This window comes from Macrobrachium nipponense, chromosome 23 (assembly GCF_015104395.2).
Source record: "Macrobrachium nipponense isolate FS-2020 chromosome 23, ASM1510439v2, whole genome shotgun sequence".
NCBI classification, from domain to species: domain Eukaryota; kingdom Metazoa; phylum Arthropoda; class Malacostraca; order Decapoda; family Palaemonidae; genus Macrobrachium; species Macrobrachium nipponense.
The window spans coordinates 19882169-19897563 of NC_061090.1; the positions used below are offsets into that span (position 1 = coordinate 19882169).

The 15395-nt window shown below is 36.8% G+C and overlaps 1 long non-coding RNA gene across 2 annotated transcripts in view; it reads right to left on the bottom strand.

The window, feature by feature from the left end:
• Positions 1 to 4782: 4782 nt before the first annotated feature.
• LOC135196331 (uncharacterized) overlaps positions 4783 to 15395 on the bottom strand; it is a 237010-nt gene continuing 226397 nt past the window's right edge. For both annotated transcript variants that reach the window (XR_010310383.1, XR_010310380.1), the window contains exon 5: positions 4783 to 6067. This is a non-coding gene — a long non-coding RNA (uncharacterized LOC135196331). The remainder of the gene's footprint in view (positions 6068 to 15395) is intronic.

Genomic DNA, 15395 nt, shown 5'->3' on the forward strand with positions numbered 1-15395 from the left:
TGCATTCTGATAATATGTGACTTGGATAGCCACACTTTGAGCAAGCACCCAGTTCCTCCAATTTTTTCTTTTATCTTTGCTGGATACAAAGTTAGGACATTTACTCAAAATATGGCTTGGATCTTTGCCTAATTTACTGCAAATGCTGCATTTACCTACGTAGCAGTTCAAAAGAAACCTTAGCAGCCAAGCTAGTAGTGTCAGACTTTTGTTTCTCTACTTTCTTACCTTTTATACCTTGTGAATATCTCTCACTAGCATCAAAGAAATTATCCCTAATTTCTGCAAGAGATGGCCTAATTTTGTTAGCTATGGCAGTCATATGATACTTAAATTTCTCATTTAAGCCATTCTAGAAGAAGAACTGAAGAAACATGTCAACATCAATATTTAAGGTCTTAACACTTGCTACCAAATTGCTTACTTTCCCAATATATTCAAAAGGATCATCATCATCTGAAAGTTTTATGAAAGAAATTTGCTTTATGGTATTAAAAATTTGAATTTCTCTTGAGCCTAAAGCCTTCTCTAGCAAAGCTTTTGCATCAGCATAACTCTGACTTTGAACATCCAAAGTGTTAATTAATGTGAGAGCTCTTCCCTTTACCTGTTGTTTTAACAACAATAGCTTATCATATTCTGGGAACTTAAACTTTGAAAAGGTTTGTTCAAATTCTACAAAAAAATTCCCAAGATCTTCGCCTTCAGTACTATTGAAGGTTGGTAAGGGAGCATGAGGACTCTTTAACAAGGACTGATGTGACTGATTATCTATAGGCAGATGCCGAACCTGTGGTAAATTTTGTAAAGTAGAGATGCTCTCTTGAATTTTAGTTTTGTACTGTTCAAATGCATCAAGCTCAACTTCCAAAGCAGCTTCATCACAGTCAGTAGAAAACTTTGAAGTTTGTATTTTAGAATCGAAGTCAGATAATTTCGTGAAATGCTCTTCAAGCCCCAGTTTCAGTGTAGAACGTTCAATATCACTATATGATGAAAACTGATCCTTCTTATTGTAAATTTCAGTAACGAACTTTCTAACATATTTTCGTGATTTAATCAATAACGCAGTCATCTTGGTACCAGTTTCAGTAAGAATAAAAAGCCGAATAAAGTCAAAACGGTAATGGAAAGATACGTAATCTTAAAATTTAACCAAGGATATATAAAAGTTAAATTAAACCTCGTCTGACTAGCTTGGAAGCGAACCAGCAGCAATTCTTAACAACCAACATCCTCAGTCCTGTCACGGTCGCCATGAGCAGAAAAAATCACCTAGGACAAACGACCGTGTTATAAAAAATATTTATTTGCAATACAGAAACTAACATCTGTAGATTCTAAATCATTTTGAGAAATTTATAATATGTAGTTGGTTGTCAGTTGATGCTAGTTCACTTGGAGTAGTGACTGCTTCTGGTCAGCAAACCTAGAAGCATTGGCAGATATACTCCTGTCCCAAGCTTTCCACTCCACCTTGAGCCAGCCCTAAAAGATAGATAAATCTTTAACCACCCAATTCAAATTGGAAACCAGAATTTGTATAGAATTGTTTAAATGAAATATGAATATAATATTTGACTACACTTAAATTTTTTTTTTTCATAATATATAAAGGCAAATCAACAAATTAAATTCACCCCCAAAACTAATCTCAATTTAATATTAATTTCTAAAATTGCAAATCAAAAGCCAACAATTTTAATCATATTTTGACCTAATTAACAAATTAAATATATGTGATGAAGGCATCACTTAGAATATATGTTAAAAGGCCGAGTTTCAATAAACAAGCAATTTATGGTCGACAATTGATAATTTTAATTAGAGTAGCCTATAAACAAACCCAGTTTCACGAGCGATAAAAGTCACCAAGAAATGCCACTACTATTGTGCCAATCAATACAATGACCCACCTTATAGTGACTTCATAGGATGAAATAGAGAATGGATATGATAATTTGGTATTATTACAGTTTCAACCATTATGGGAAATCTATTATATTGATATTTTTCCCGAGTAAAGCACGTGATAACAAAACACTTCTTCTCAATACATTATTGTCGCTAATGCATACTTACAGAGAAAAAAAAAAGATTAAGTTTTTACCTCGAATTTTTCCTAAGTCGGGAGAGGTGTTTCCTCTACGGTAATGTTTACTTTTAATGAGCCCTCTAACTTACTTTCTTACGCAAACAAAAGCAGTTCCAGTTACTCATTATTGGCTGAGAGGTGTGACATCGTTATGACGTCATGGGTTTCATAACCAATTACGAATGACTTGAGTCGAAAACTAAGTTTCACTAGCATTTCAGCGGAGTAATAAAGTTACCTGTCTAGTGTCCACTGGTATCCTTGTTTGACTGAATACTCGAATAATGAAGCAAAAAACGGCATTTTGTCTTCCTGTACCTATGGCAGAGGTAGTGGCTGGCCCTTCTGGCATTAATTTTGACAGACCTTCGATTTCCTACCGATTGTTTGCAGTGCAATGTGGTCGTCGGGTACCTGGCCACTTCCTACTTTAAGTTGCATGTCAGGGAACCTTGCAACGGCTTCACGTTTTCCCTCAAAGCAGCAGCACATTTTTATCAACCAACAGTTTAAGGTAAGCTTCATTAATTTATAGAGTATATTATAATGGTGGTAGTATAACGATGTATACAGCAGTACCATCACTTTGGATTTGGTTTGATGGATGTTAGGTAGTGGCCTTAAGGGGGGGCTATGGCCCTAGGTAGGGGTACAGGGCCCTAGGTAAGGTTAGGTGGTTGTATTAGGTTCGGTAGTGCCCCGAAAATCACTGTGGCCTTAAGGGGGGGTCGCAGGAGGCGGAGCCCCCCCACTAGGCCTAGGTAGGGGTACAGGGCCCTAGGTAAGGTTAGGTGGGTGTATTAGGTTCGGTAGTGGCAACGAAAAATCACTTTTCTCCTCCTCCCCCCCCCACCCAAAAAAACCCGTTTCCCCACTGGGATCCCCCATAATTGTAGTAGTAGTAGGTTTATGCTTAGATTTTGTGTGTAAGAGTAACTCTGTTTCTTTTTTATTCATTTCCTCATGTTTCTATGCGATGTGCAACACCAATCTGGTCATTTTTTTGCCGTTTTTCGTCGTTAATACTTGAAAAACGGGTGCGGCCTTCTCCTGGACATTTACCTTTTTCTGGAAATTTTTTGTTTTTTTTTTTTTTTTAACTCCAATTACATAGTAACTCTCTAAATCGGATGGTTTGCAGTCAAAATAAATGTTAAATCCGTTGGAACAACATTATTTCTGATGCAACAAATATATTTTTATTCCAGTTTTCCCATAATGGTTGAAACTGTAATTTTACCGATAATTTCATAGCCATCCACATTCATCAGACGAGGTGTAGAGTTAATTTAATTCTTCATGGTGTTGCACTTAGGATTCATAGCACGGAACACAATGAGTCCCATCGTTGTAGAGTCCTGAAAAATGTCCAGCACTACGACGAAGAATATAAATCCTTAAAATATCCACAGGTAAGGTGAGGTGAGGGAGAGAAATCACTCCTTGACGGTTGGTGTTGGACTGCTTTTCCCTTCCAACCGTGACTTGGAGGTTCTTCGTCGAGTTGTTGGCTCGGAATATTCAGAAAATTAGGTAGTTAGAGTTAGTTTCTTTAACTCCTCTTTACTTTGGTTTGCACAACGAAGGCTGAGGTCAGTTAATTAGCACAATTTTATTTACAGTGATTTAGGAAAAATAAAGCCTCAAACATTAATTGAACAAACCGGAATTAAATTAAAACAAACAAATTAAAGGAAACAAATTCAAAGAAATTATAAAGTAAACTACTGAGATAGTTACCAATTCCAAGGAATGTTTCTCCATGTAAGGTAATTACCGATCATAAAGAAAATTTCTCAATCACCCAAAATAGCAATAAACTTTTTACAGAATGTTATAGGAATATATATTTAAATATATATTTTATACAGAGAGAGAGAGAGAGAGAGAGAGAGAGAGAGAGAGAGAGAGAGAGATTGGCAACACAATGTTTTCATTGCCCATCAATAAAACACAACAAACTTTTTATTATTAGAAAAAATCCAATATAACAACATACGGTGTGCACAGTAATAGTTGAATAATTTTGAGGCCACATGGCCTTAAAAGTAATAAAAATATAACAAGATTTAATCACATTCTCTTAATATTATATACCTAAACCTTAAATTCCAACAATAAAGATATTCAACGTCTTTTTCTTACATAAAGTGTCAGGGTTCTCATCTTTTTTAAGGCTAAAAACACTGGGGTCTCCATCTTAGCAGGTTTTCACCAAAGCTCAAACAACTGCAAATATGTTACTTCGTTAGAAATTAAATATCTTAACCGGGCGTGATTCACTTGTAGGGCGAATTACCACACACCATCGTGCACCGTAGATGAAAACTGAACAGCTGGATCCAATTGACTGCAGCATGCAAGCAACGGATTTTTGGTTTACTATGGTTATCTTCTAATAATCAATACAGTTTACCAGATTAGTGAGTTAACAATCACAACTCCCCTGTGCCTGATTTGTGTGACACATGAAATCCTGAATTACTTATGAAGAGCACGGCACTGGTCTCTAGATGGAACATTCAAGACGGTTTCCTGAATATTTTCACAATTATACATAGTTCATGGACTGCTAAATAGACGTTAAGTACCATTAACTTACGCTGTTTTACCTGATAAAAGCCAAACAATTTATACTAATTTTCTAGAGCAGCTAGGATCATTGAAAAAAGATTTAGCACCAAAAACTATCATGGTATATTTTTAAAGTTATCCTTTTCTACAAGCAGCATATAATAATGAGGGGTAATTGTCCTTGGGGGTAATTGCCCTAAGGGGTAATTGCCTTACGGGGTAGTAGCCCTCGGAGGTAATAGTCCTAGGCTACATAGTCTGCTTAGTCAAATAAATACATAATTTTAAATTGAACACAAAATAATTGTATATACCTTAACGAACTCTTGGAGTAGATAACAGTCTTCTAAAAACTATAATCAGTGGTAAATTACCATTAACGATTACAAATGTCATATACACAAATGAAAGAAATGATTCGTCAAAGCTAAAAATGCATAATTAACTAGTATATGAAAAACATTACGAGTATAACGTAGAAATCAGATTATTCCAAACTGGAAGATAACCAGTTACTAAAACGTGCTCAAGTGTCCACAATGTAGACAATAGACTAAACCACATAACTGAAAATTGCTCCTTCAACGAAAAGAGAAGTGGCGATACAGAAGTACCAAAAAATAGTAACGTAACGGTACAAATGATGAATACTAAAATAAAATATTCCATAAAAAATATAAGATAAGGCACCTCTACTATCATACTTTAGAGTAGTTCAACAAGAACTTAAGAGTTATACTGCTCGACCTTAACAGGGCTTGCCCAGTGTTATGTACTTTAATTATTATTACCTGCATTACTATGAGGTAGATTAACTAAATTACAGATCCAAAACACTTGATTTTTATCCAAAGCACTTGATTTTCATGGGTTTGCGGGGAGAATCCGTTTTTATCACCGAAATTTAAATTTAATCGAAAATGTTGGAGCTTTTTTTATGAGAATCATAATTAAAAAATTGCAAAGATTTTGTCTAGATTTCTCTGCAAAACCTGGGAAAGGATGAGCGATCAGACAGAGTACTGGTAAGTGAATTGCTTGCATGAATTTTTCCAGCACTTCGCATAGTTGCCAGACCATAATGTAAGGAGAGTAGAGGTACAATACATTCGACTGGCTTGGAATTCAGACCCTCTTCGAAAAAGTTCATTTAATGTATGGCCATCTTATGCATAAACAATGTCCCCATATTTTCCCAAACTGCTTCGTCCTTTCGTTATTTTTTGTTGTTGTTCTCTGCACTAGAAGACAAAGCGAAATTCAACCCGTAGCTTTAAGCACAAGTCAGATCTCATTCGTGGTTTTTGGTCTTGGAACCAAGAAGCCAAAGAAGGGAATTTGAAGGTCGCTGAGGACGAGGCTGCACACTACAGAATATCTTGGTGTCTTCAAAGTAACCTGTAATGAAAGGAATGACAGCTATTAGTTTAATGTCGCAATATTTACAGATTTATGCATTAATATGATGAAATTACTTCGAATAGTTTTGCCTTGATAACCCGTGTTCTAAATACAACTTTTGCTTTTCTGTTAATACCTCTCTGAATACGAAATACCTAAATCAGAACTCTACCAGCACATGAAATAGTTAAGACATACTTGATACCAAGGAAAAATAAGTTTAAAATATTCTTCTTTCTGATACCCTAAGAGGAGACGTTAGATATCTGCATCAACGGAAAAGAGAATTCAGTCCAGTTACTTCTCAAATAAGGGAGTATATAGTGGCCCACTGTGAAGGGAAGCCTCACTCTTTATATTCTCCTCAGTCTGGTTTGAAATGCTTGTAAGGTTTGCAGGTCTCGCGTTTTCTTATTACTATTTAGTTTCATCTCTTCCTTCGAGGGAACAGCCATGAATAACATCACAGTTTTTAATAGTTCGAATACACACAGACATTAATTACCTTCCTTCATCTTTATTTGATACATAACTTTTTATTGTCTATTATGGATTAACTGTACATCTTAGACAGAATCTATGGGAAACAAAAGAATTCATTGTCTTACGTACAGGGAGAAAAAAGAATCTCCTTCGTATTGGCACTGCTGGATACATTAAAAGAATCTAGGAAAGAGATAAATGAATGTAAATGCTTTAAGGTTCACATTGTCACCAAAGTGATTTGATAATGAAATAGGCGGCTGCCAATTCTCAAGTTCTCTGTTAAGATTCAAGGGAATTTTTCGGCCTAATAGCCTAACAGTGATGCTTATAGTGTATGATGTCTTAATGGGTAATTCACTGTTCTCTTGTAACATGGACCTTCGGCATCAGTGGCCCTGGTAGTTGTGACGCCAGATAACTCACAACCAATCAATCAACCTTGTAACATGGGACACTTTTTGTATACAGATATTAACTACTCAAGTCCCTAACAGATGCAATAATATGGGGTACTGTTATTTTTGGCTACTGCTCATCACAGACAGACGTTATTGGGCTAAAGGATTAGATTAGCAACTGACATTTGAATGATGAGCTTATCTGTGTTTTATCTGTTTCCTGAATAGTTGATAGAAGTAAGTGCACGGCAGTTTGCATGATCAGTGATCACTTCACATCAGACTATGTATTTTCACGCACACCAGAAAGTATTGCAGGTGTTACACAGCTTTAAGCATCAGGAAGTTAATCAGACTACCATGTGTAAGTATATATATATATATATATATATACTATATATACATATATATATATATATAAATAATAATATATAATAATAAATATATATTACTATATATATACTCATAATAATATACATACACACACACACACACACACACACATATATATATATATATAATATATATATATATATATATATATATATATATATATATATATATATATAGTATGCGTATGTGCGTGCAACCTTTTTGCGTTATATTTGATCTGGTGTTGGGTGAGAAAAAATATGTCCAGATCGGATGTCAAAGGTAACCTCAGGAGGGGTAGCGCTTAGAGTAGTCGAGGGAAGAAGAAGAAATAGAAAAAAAGGGAAGAGCAAAAACAAGAACAATGTTTAGAACATTAGAATTGGAAGAGAGAGGGAGAAAATCGTTGGAAAAGTTACCGTAACAGATCCCAGGTAAATTTCTTCGACAAAACATAAACAATGGACTGATGATGTTCCACATTACACTGGGTTTATGGAATGTGACGACATTTTACCTTGTTCATCCGGAGCTGTTTTAAGTGGTCTAGTGTGTGCTCTATACTCTGCCCAACCAACATGACTTTCAATTCTTAATCTAAGTAAATAATTGTAATATAGCTAAGAAAATAATATCCTCTTTCTTTTATACACATACATACATACATTTACATAAGTAATCCTATATTCATACATACATAACCTCTAATATGCCTACATACAACACAACACACACATATATATATATATATATATATATATATATATATATATATATATATATATACATACATACAAAAATACACTCACATTTCATGACAACGCACACAATTGTATACATAGAAGTGCATCGAGTTTACGCAACCACAAGCACTAACATGCAAATCTGTGTACATACAGATACACACACAAAAGAGAGAGCGGGAGGGAGAGAGAGAGAGAGGAAAAAATTTCCTACTGGTCAGATATTGTCTCCCCACTCCCTTCCTCTCGGCCACACCACCATAAATAAAATATGAAAACAGAATGAATGTCGGAGGAAGGACAGAGTGCCTTTGGTTGGGTGGCACTGCCAGATGACCCGGCTACTTCCGGACCTCCTCCATCGAATCCGAAAAAAAAGAAAAAAAAAACCGAGAGAAGAAAATGCTGAATAGCAGGCGTGAGATAATAGTACCCCACGACGAATATTTGATGTTCATTCGTCGTCAGTTTCAACACCGATATATTTTTTTCCATGGCATATTGGTGTTTTGTACAGTATAACAATTTATAAAATGCTATTTATTTTCTGCCATTCTCCATGTTTTGAATTTTGCTTTGAAAATACACTAAGATCTGCTCATGACGAAGTTTTTTTAATTTTACTTTGAAAATACACCGAGATCTGCTCATGACGAATAAGTTTTGAATTTTACTTCGAAAATACACTGAGATCTGCTCATGACGAATATGCTATGTAGTTCACTTATTCTTGTTTCAGTACGGACATACATTTCTGTGACATTTAGATTTACAAAATATGTTATTTATTTTCTGCAACTCTTTAATTTCCATTTCGCAACAAAAATGCATTGAAATTTGGGATAATAATTGATGAATTGTCTTTAGAAATCCATCACTTACACAAGAATTAGACAATAGTTTAGGCTAAGTATTGTGAAGTGTGTTCGTTAAAACTGTCGAAATTTGAAGTTATATGTAATTGTACAAATGCAAAATTTTTTTGTTGTGCTCAGTGTTAACTTCATTGCGAGGAAATCGTAATAAGAACAAAGTTCTCAAGATAATGAACAAATGAAGAGCATTCAATTAATTTGTTTCTACACGCGAAAAAAGGCATCAGTTGATAATGATCTTTTTTCACGATCTCAGATACGCAAACCTCATCAAGATAGGTCAATAAATTGCGCTTAGTCAACTACGGAGGGTTGCTTCCATGGTGGAAAAGGACATGGCCCTTTTGAGGGGATAGCTGATATTAATTGGAAAATTGTGCTGAGGGAGATATATAAAATTATAAATGTATACATGATATATAGTATATATATATATATATATATATATATATATATATATATATATATATATATATATATATATATATATATATAATATATATATATATATATATATATATATATATATATATATATATATATTATATGTGTGTGTGTGTTGTGTGTGTGTAAATCGGAATAAAATACAATAACAGAATAAGCTGGAAGTTCTGGATAAAATACCAGTGGAGCATGGTGAAAATCCAAGTAAATCACGACGAGGTTACATCGACAAAGAAATCCGGAGGAAAAAAAAAGGAAAAACTATATACATAGGTCAGCAAGAGAGAGAGAGAGAGTGGGAGGGGGAGTTGGAGGGAGGGGGGGGAGGAGGGTTACAGGGAAAACCCATGGCGTCTGCAAAAGGCAATTAGAGGAAGTGGCATGAGAGAGAGAGAGAGAGATAAAATGGGAGAAAGGCGAGTGAAAGGAGGAGGAGGAGGAGGCGGCAATGTATATATCTTTTATGTTTTATGAGTCTTGTCGTGAAGGGACACCGCTCCTAATACGCCTTCCGCTCCCTTTTTCCTCTTCCTGTGCTCAATGTGGCGGCACCCATGGCGCTCTCTCTCTCTCTCTCTCTCTCTCTCTCTCTCTCTCTCTCTCTCTCTCTCTCTCCATTGAGAGAGAAATCCTGGTGGGGGTTGGGAGGGTGGAGGGGGAGTTGTCTGAGCTCTTTATCAGCTCTTCTCCTTCCTTCATTTTCATCTACTTTTCTTTTCATTTCCATCGTCATCACCATCCCTCCTCTCTTCGATCTTTATTCTTCCGATCTTCCTTGTCCCCCATAAATTAACTGACATTTGCACATACACACAAACACAAACACACACACACACTCAAGGTCTGACAGTTACTTGTGAAACAGAATTAATTGATGTTAATTGAAATATTCCTGCATATCACAATATCTCAACTTGAATTTTCAAATCTTGTGCAACACTAAAATCCGTTGCATTTACGCACTTTCTCTAAAGAATTCTGATCTGAAGGCCAAATATTTTAGTGGTATATTATTTAATATGTATCCCTCTTTCTATACTGAATGGTCAAAGGGAAATAATGATTGATGACGCTAAAACACATCACTGACGGAGTAAGAAAAAAAAAAAACTGCGAATGGGAATAATTTGAAATGTTCGTTACACAATATTTCATCGTTACGCCTTGAAGCTTTACCAAGGTAATACGTGCCATACATCATATATTATAAATTATATAATAGAATATGAAACTTTAAATGCTCACCAATACGATTTATGATTTCTGAAAGTTAATCTAAATCCACTGCAAATTATTTTCCTTTTATCAAAAATTTAGTTTATGTAAAAAACCTTGATTTTTAAGCAAGACAATTTCAATTGTCACAGAGGATAGCTTATGTCACTGATGACTATGAATTTGCATATGTAATAAACTAAATCTTGATATTACGATGTCAATATTCTTCGCTGTTGAGTTTTGTTGCAATACCTCAATACTCTATTTCCCCGGACGGAAAATTATGATTTTTTTTCGAGCAATACACACTTAAAACAAACGCACATAATATTTTCCATGATGTAAAATTGAGGCAATTTATCTTATTTATACAACAGAATTTTATCTACTACTGGGGCGCTATGAGTGCTTTATTAATCAACACATTCAGTTCATTCTTACAGGCAGGGTATTTCTTCAGCAAGTCGTTACTAAAGCTTTCATTAATATAACCGTTAATACACGTTAAGCAGAAAAAGTTCCAAAAATGAACTGATAATTCCATTCACCACTTCAGTTAATTTCTCCTTCAATATGGATACCCAACAGGAACGTCAGTCTGACTTGAACCCGATCACAGGTCTTATGCTCAATATGTATACCCTGCAATGTATAGGCTTATGCTGACACACACAAATAGGACACGTATATATATACACACACACATACACCCACACACACGCTCACTCTCATACGAGGGGTCGTAAAAATGGCCACTACTCTCCCCTCTGTGACTGCCCTCACTTCCTGAGAGTCATGGACTCACTCGGGAAGTCAGTTTTATTCTTCCTCCATTTTTTCCCCCCGTCAATTTTTCCCTTTCTCCTATCTTTTTTTTTCCGCCTCCATTCGTTTTTTATATGCGTGGGGTCCCTTCCATCCTGATCTGGAGTGCCTATAGGCTTCGAGCGAGCCCACCCTCGAAGGGCGACCCCTAAAAGCCCAAACGGACGCCCGCGCCCTCGACGGCCACCCTTCCTGGCCACACTGGACACTTATGAATCGGAGGGAAGGAGAAGAAGCGGCAGGAGGTAGCTAGGTTAGGGGGGAGGGGGTGATGGGTGGGTTGTGGAGGAGAGGATACAACGGAGGGGGTAGGGGACGAGGGAGGGTGGCTATTGCTGAGGGTCGGAGTTTGGCTGTTTCCGAAAGGAATAGGGGAAGAGATGGATGGTGATAAAATAATAATAAAAAAAATAAAAATAAAAATAAAACAAAAGAGATAAGAGGAAAGATATCAAGGGGGATTAAGGGTGATGGTGATCTCATGGGGTGAAAAGATTGAAGAGAATATCGAAACAAAATCCCCAAATTCATCAGATTTGAAATCTGGCCTGAGGCAACTTTATCTCACAAAATGCTGATGCCATTTTTAATTTCCTCACAAATGTCAGCTTGGAAAGATGTGGACGGGAGAGCGCTGACCCTTAACCTAAGTTGCTGGATCTCATTTTGATGTCCTCTTAAGATCACGGTCAAAAGATGGGCAATGGACAATTCCAGGAAAAAATAGCAACAGAAATAACTTTGAGAGTACAAAGAATCCTTAGAGAGAGACTGCATGAAAACAGAAAATAGAATAAGGGCTAGTTTAATCGGAAAGTTAGAAAAAAAAAGTTCTAATCTCATTAGATAATGCATTTCCTAGCATAGATGCTAGGAAATCTCTTTGATAAAAAATAGAATAACACCAATTTCAAGGCAAGACGAAGGTTGTATCATTCCAATAATATCTGTTTAGCTGAAGAAGATGACTGATAACATGAAGACGAAAAGGTTGGACGAGTGAGCAAAACCATAAGGCGCAATAGCAATTCACTGCAACAATTCTCACTTGCCAAAGTTACCTTGTGGTACTTCCGAGAGCTTATAATTAAAATCTCACATGTATATGTGGGTTTAATGCACAGATATTCAACTCATTTGAGGATGACAGTTTCACGGTAAAAAAAATATTAACAAGATGTGCTGTAAATAGCTAGAAACGAGATAAAAAGGGCAAAAACAAAATAATCAGGACTGATCTCATCTGTAAATGGGGTTTAATACAGTGTCCTGAAGACTCTATAATAATAAAATCTGAGTTGACCTTTCTTGTTTGTCCGTCCCGGGTGGGCTTTGGGTAGGTAGGGGAGACACGACATATCCACCCTCCTCCCGCGATCCTGTTTGTCCGGCCCAGTGGGGTAGGGTAGGTATGGGTTCCAGTGCAGCGTAGCACGTGCCATCAAACTCGAGATTTGATAATGTACAAAAATCAATAAGATAAATATGATAAATAACGCATAACATAAGAGATATTTTGAGTATAATAATGTATTTATGAGGCTTCAGAATCGGAAAAGCTGAAAACCCAGACCTATTGTAACAGTCTGTCCCAGCAATAGTAATCAACACAGGACAGCAGGTCAACTCCATCAGAATATATATGAAAGGAAATTAATGTCGGATTAATATCATGGCGCATTTTATGTCCCTGCAAGACCCTGGTACCAACTTTGCCGAGATAAGGCTTCACTGTGACACCACCAAGCTGAACCAATGTAGATTTACCAGGCTATTTTACCTTTCGTAATTCTCCCGTCACAAGAACATCAATCCTCGAAAAATACGCGAACGGAGGAGTGCTGCTCTTCATGGGGTAACACCTGAATTACATCGTTCAGGCTAAATTTACGATTTTTCCTAGATATTGACCCCCACGGGTTTTAACCCGGTATGTATCCACCTCTACGGCAAGTATAGTACAAGGCCGTAGGGAATGACCGTAAACACATAAACAAAAGACTGTAAATATCATGAAAATAATGACCCCCAAGAAATATTAGTCCTAGATAACGAACCCGTAAACCCTTGCGGGGTTACTGTCCAGGAAAGATCCCAAATTTCTACACACACACACTACCGGATCATGAGCCAAAATCAGGCATCCTGACGTTGCTGGGATATATGTGGTTTCATTGTTGTAATCTAGTTCATAAAGTTAATCTACATCTCCATGTAAAACAAAAATAAGAAGTGAATTCTGTTATACGCACGTGATCACTAATCAAGGATGCGCATCTTTTTGTGTTGGTCTTAACTCATGATATATGAAAGGCAGGATAACAAACTGGTGGAAATCTCTACTTTGCTGTACGAGTTTGTATCAGTAGAATATCCTTCTATCTTACTGAAACTGGTAATGTACAAAATAATAAGATATTTTTTTATTATTATTCATGATTCGTTTTCATTATGTTTTAAAGAAAAAGTAACAATAACAAGTGTCTATACCGGTGAGGATTCAATACTACGCTTACCGCTTGCCAGATGAACAGTTGTTGAAAACAGGGCGAAAATTGCAAATCTAGGTTGCAGATGATGAAAAATAGTTAACAAACTGAATTGTCTGAGGATTGCTACGTCCGTGGAGTAAATATGGAAAGAGGTTGCTGGTCTCACTAATTACTGTTACAATTAATTACTTAACTAAACCTCTGTAATGTAGTTTCGTTATCGTAAAGATAGAACACATCTCAAAGAAAGTACTATAAGACAAAGAATTGTATTTGCTAAAGCCTGAATCTATATAGAGTTTATCTTTAATAATCCAACTGGATGAGAGAAGTCAGATAAAACTTCGACCTTCGTATCAACTTCGTCGAGGGAATAGGCTAAGGAGGTGTGAGGGGCGGGGGGAGCAGAGGGATGGGGAGGAAGTATATAGAAGGTAGGGGAGAAGGCGAGTCTACAATATCAAGCCATTGACCTCTCTTCCAGATTAATGGTCGCCTCAGTCTATCCCAGAAGAACACGGACTCTCCATGACACACCATCGATATGGCAAACATTGATTACGCATTTTGTCTTGGCACACGCCAAACAATTCCAGCCGTCGGGTGACTAAGCACACACAAACAAACAAACCGGTCTCCTCTGTTTCTCGGCAAACGTCCAGTCACGGCTATCAACGTACATTAAGAATGTGCGCCGATAGACGCACACGAGCGCACGTACACACCCACCCACACACACACGCACACACACACATACACACGCACACAGGCGTGCCAATTACAGCCATGTTTGCTCTTCATAACCGTTTGTCACTCCCTTTCTCGGGCGGGCACGGACGCTATTTTTTTTTCTTTTTTTTATAGCAAGTGGCGCGAGGCAACACGGCGCTTTCTGTCGCCTCAGCGCGGGAAACTTGAATTTCTCAGTTTCCCGCCAGAAATGAATTTTCTTCGAAGTAATTACGATTTGATTTAGGCGTTTAACTTCCACTTGTTGCTGTTTGCTTCTCGTTCGCGCGAACGGCGGCTCAAGTCCTTCGGGAATATGTTGGGAAATTGAACGTGTACATACATACATACATACATACATATATATATATATATATATATATATATATATATACAACAATACATTACATACATCATACATACATACATAAACATAACATTCTACGTGCATGTAGTATATATAGCCGAAGAACCCAGCAGTCAGATTTCCCCCCTGACTGTTTCAAACAATCCTTTACAAATGGCTGACAAAAATGTCTAAGAACTCTCACGTCCCTTTTAGTCAATAGACGCACTTCAAGAAATCAATTTGTGAGGCCGAACACTGTTTCAATTAGTGGTGGAGACTGGTGGCAGGGAAGGAACGGCTTTGGGGAGAAGAGAGAGAGAGAGACGAGAGAGAGAGAGAGAGAGAGAGAGAGATACATAAACAAGATATACCTGCATTTACAAATACGTATTGT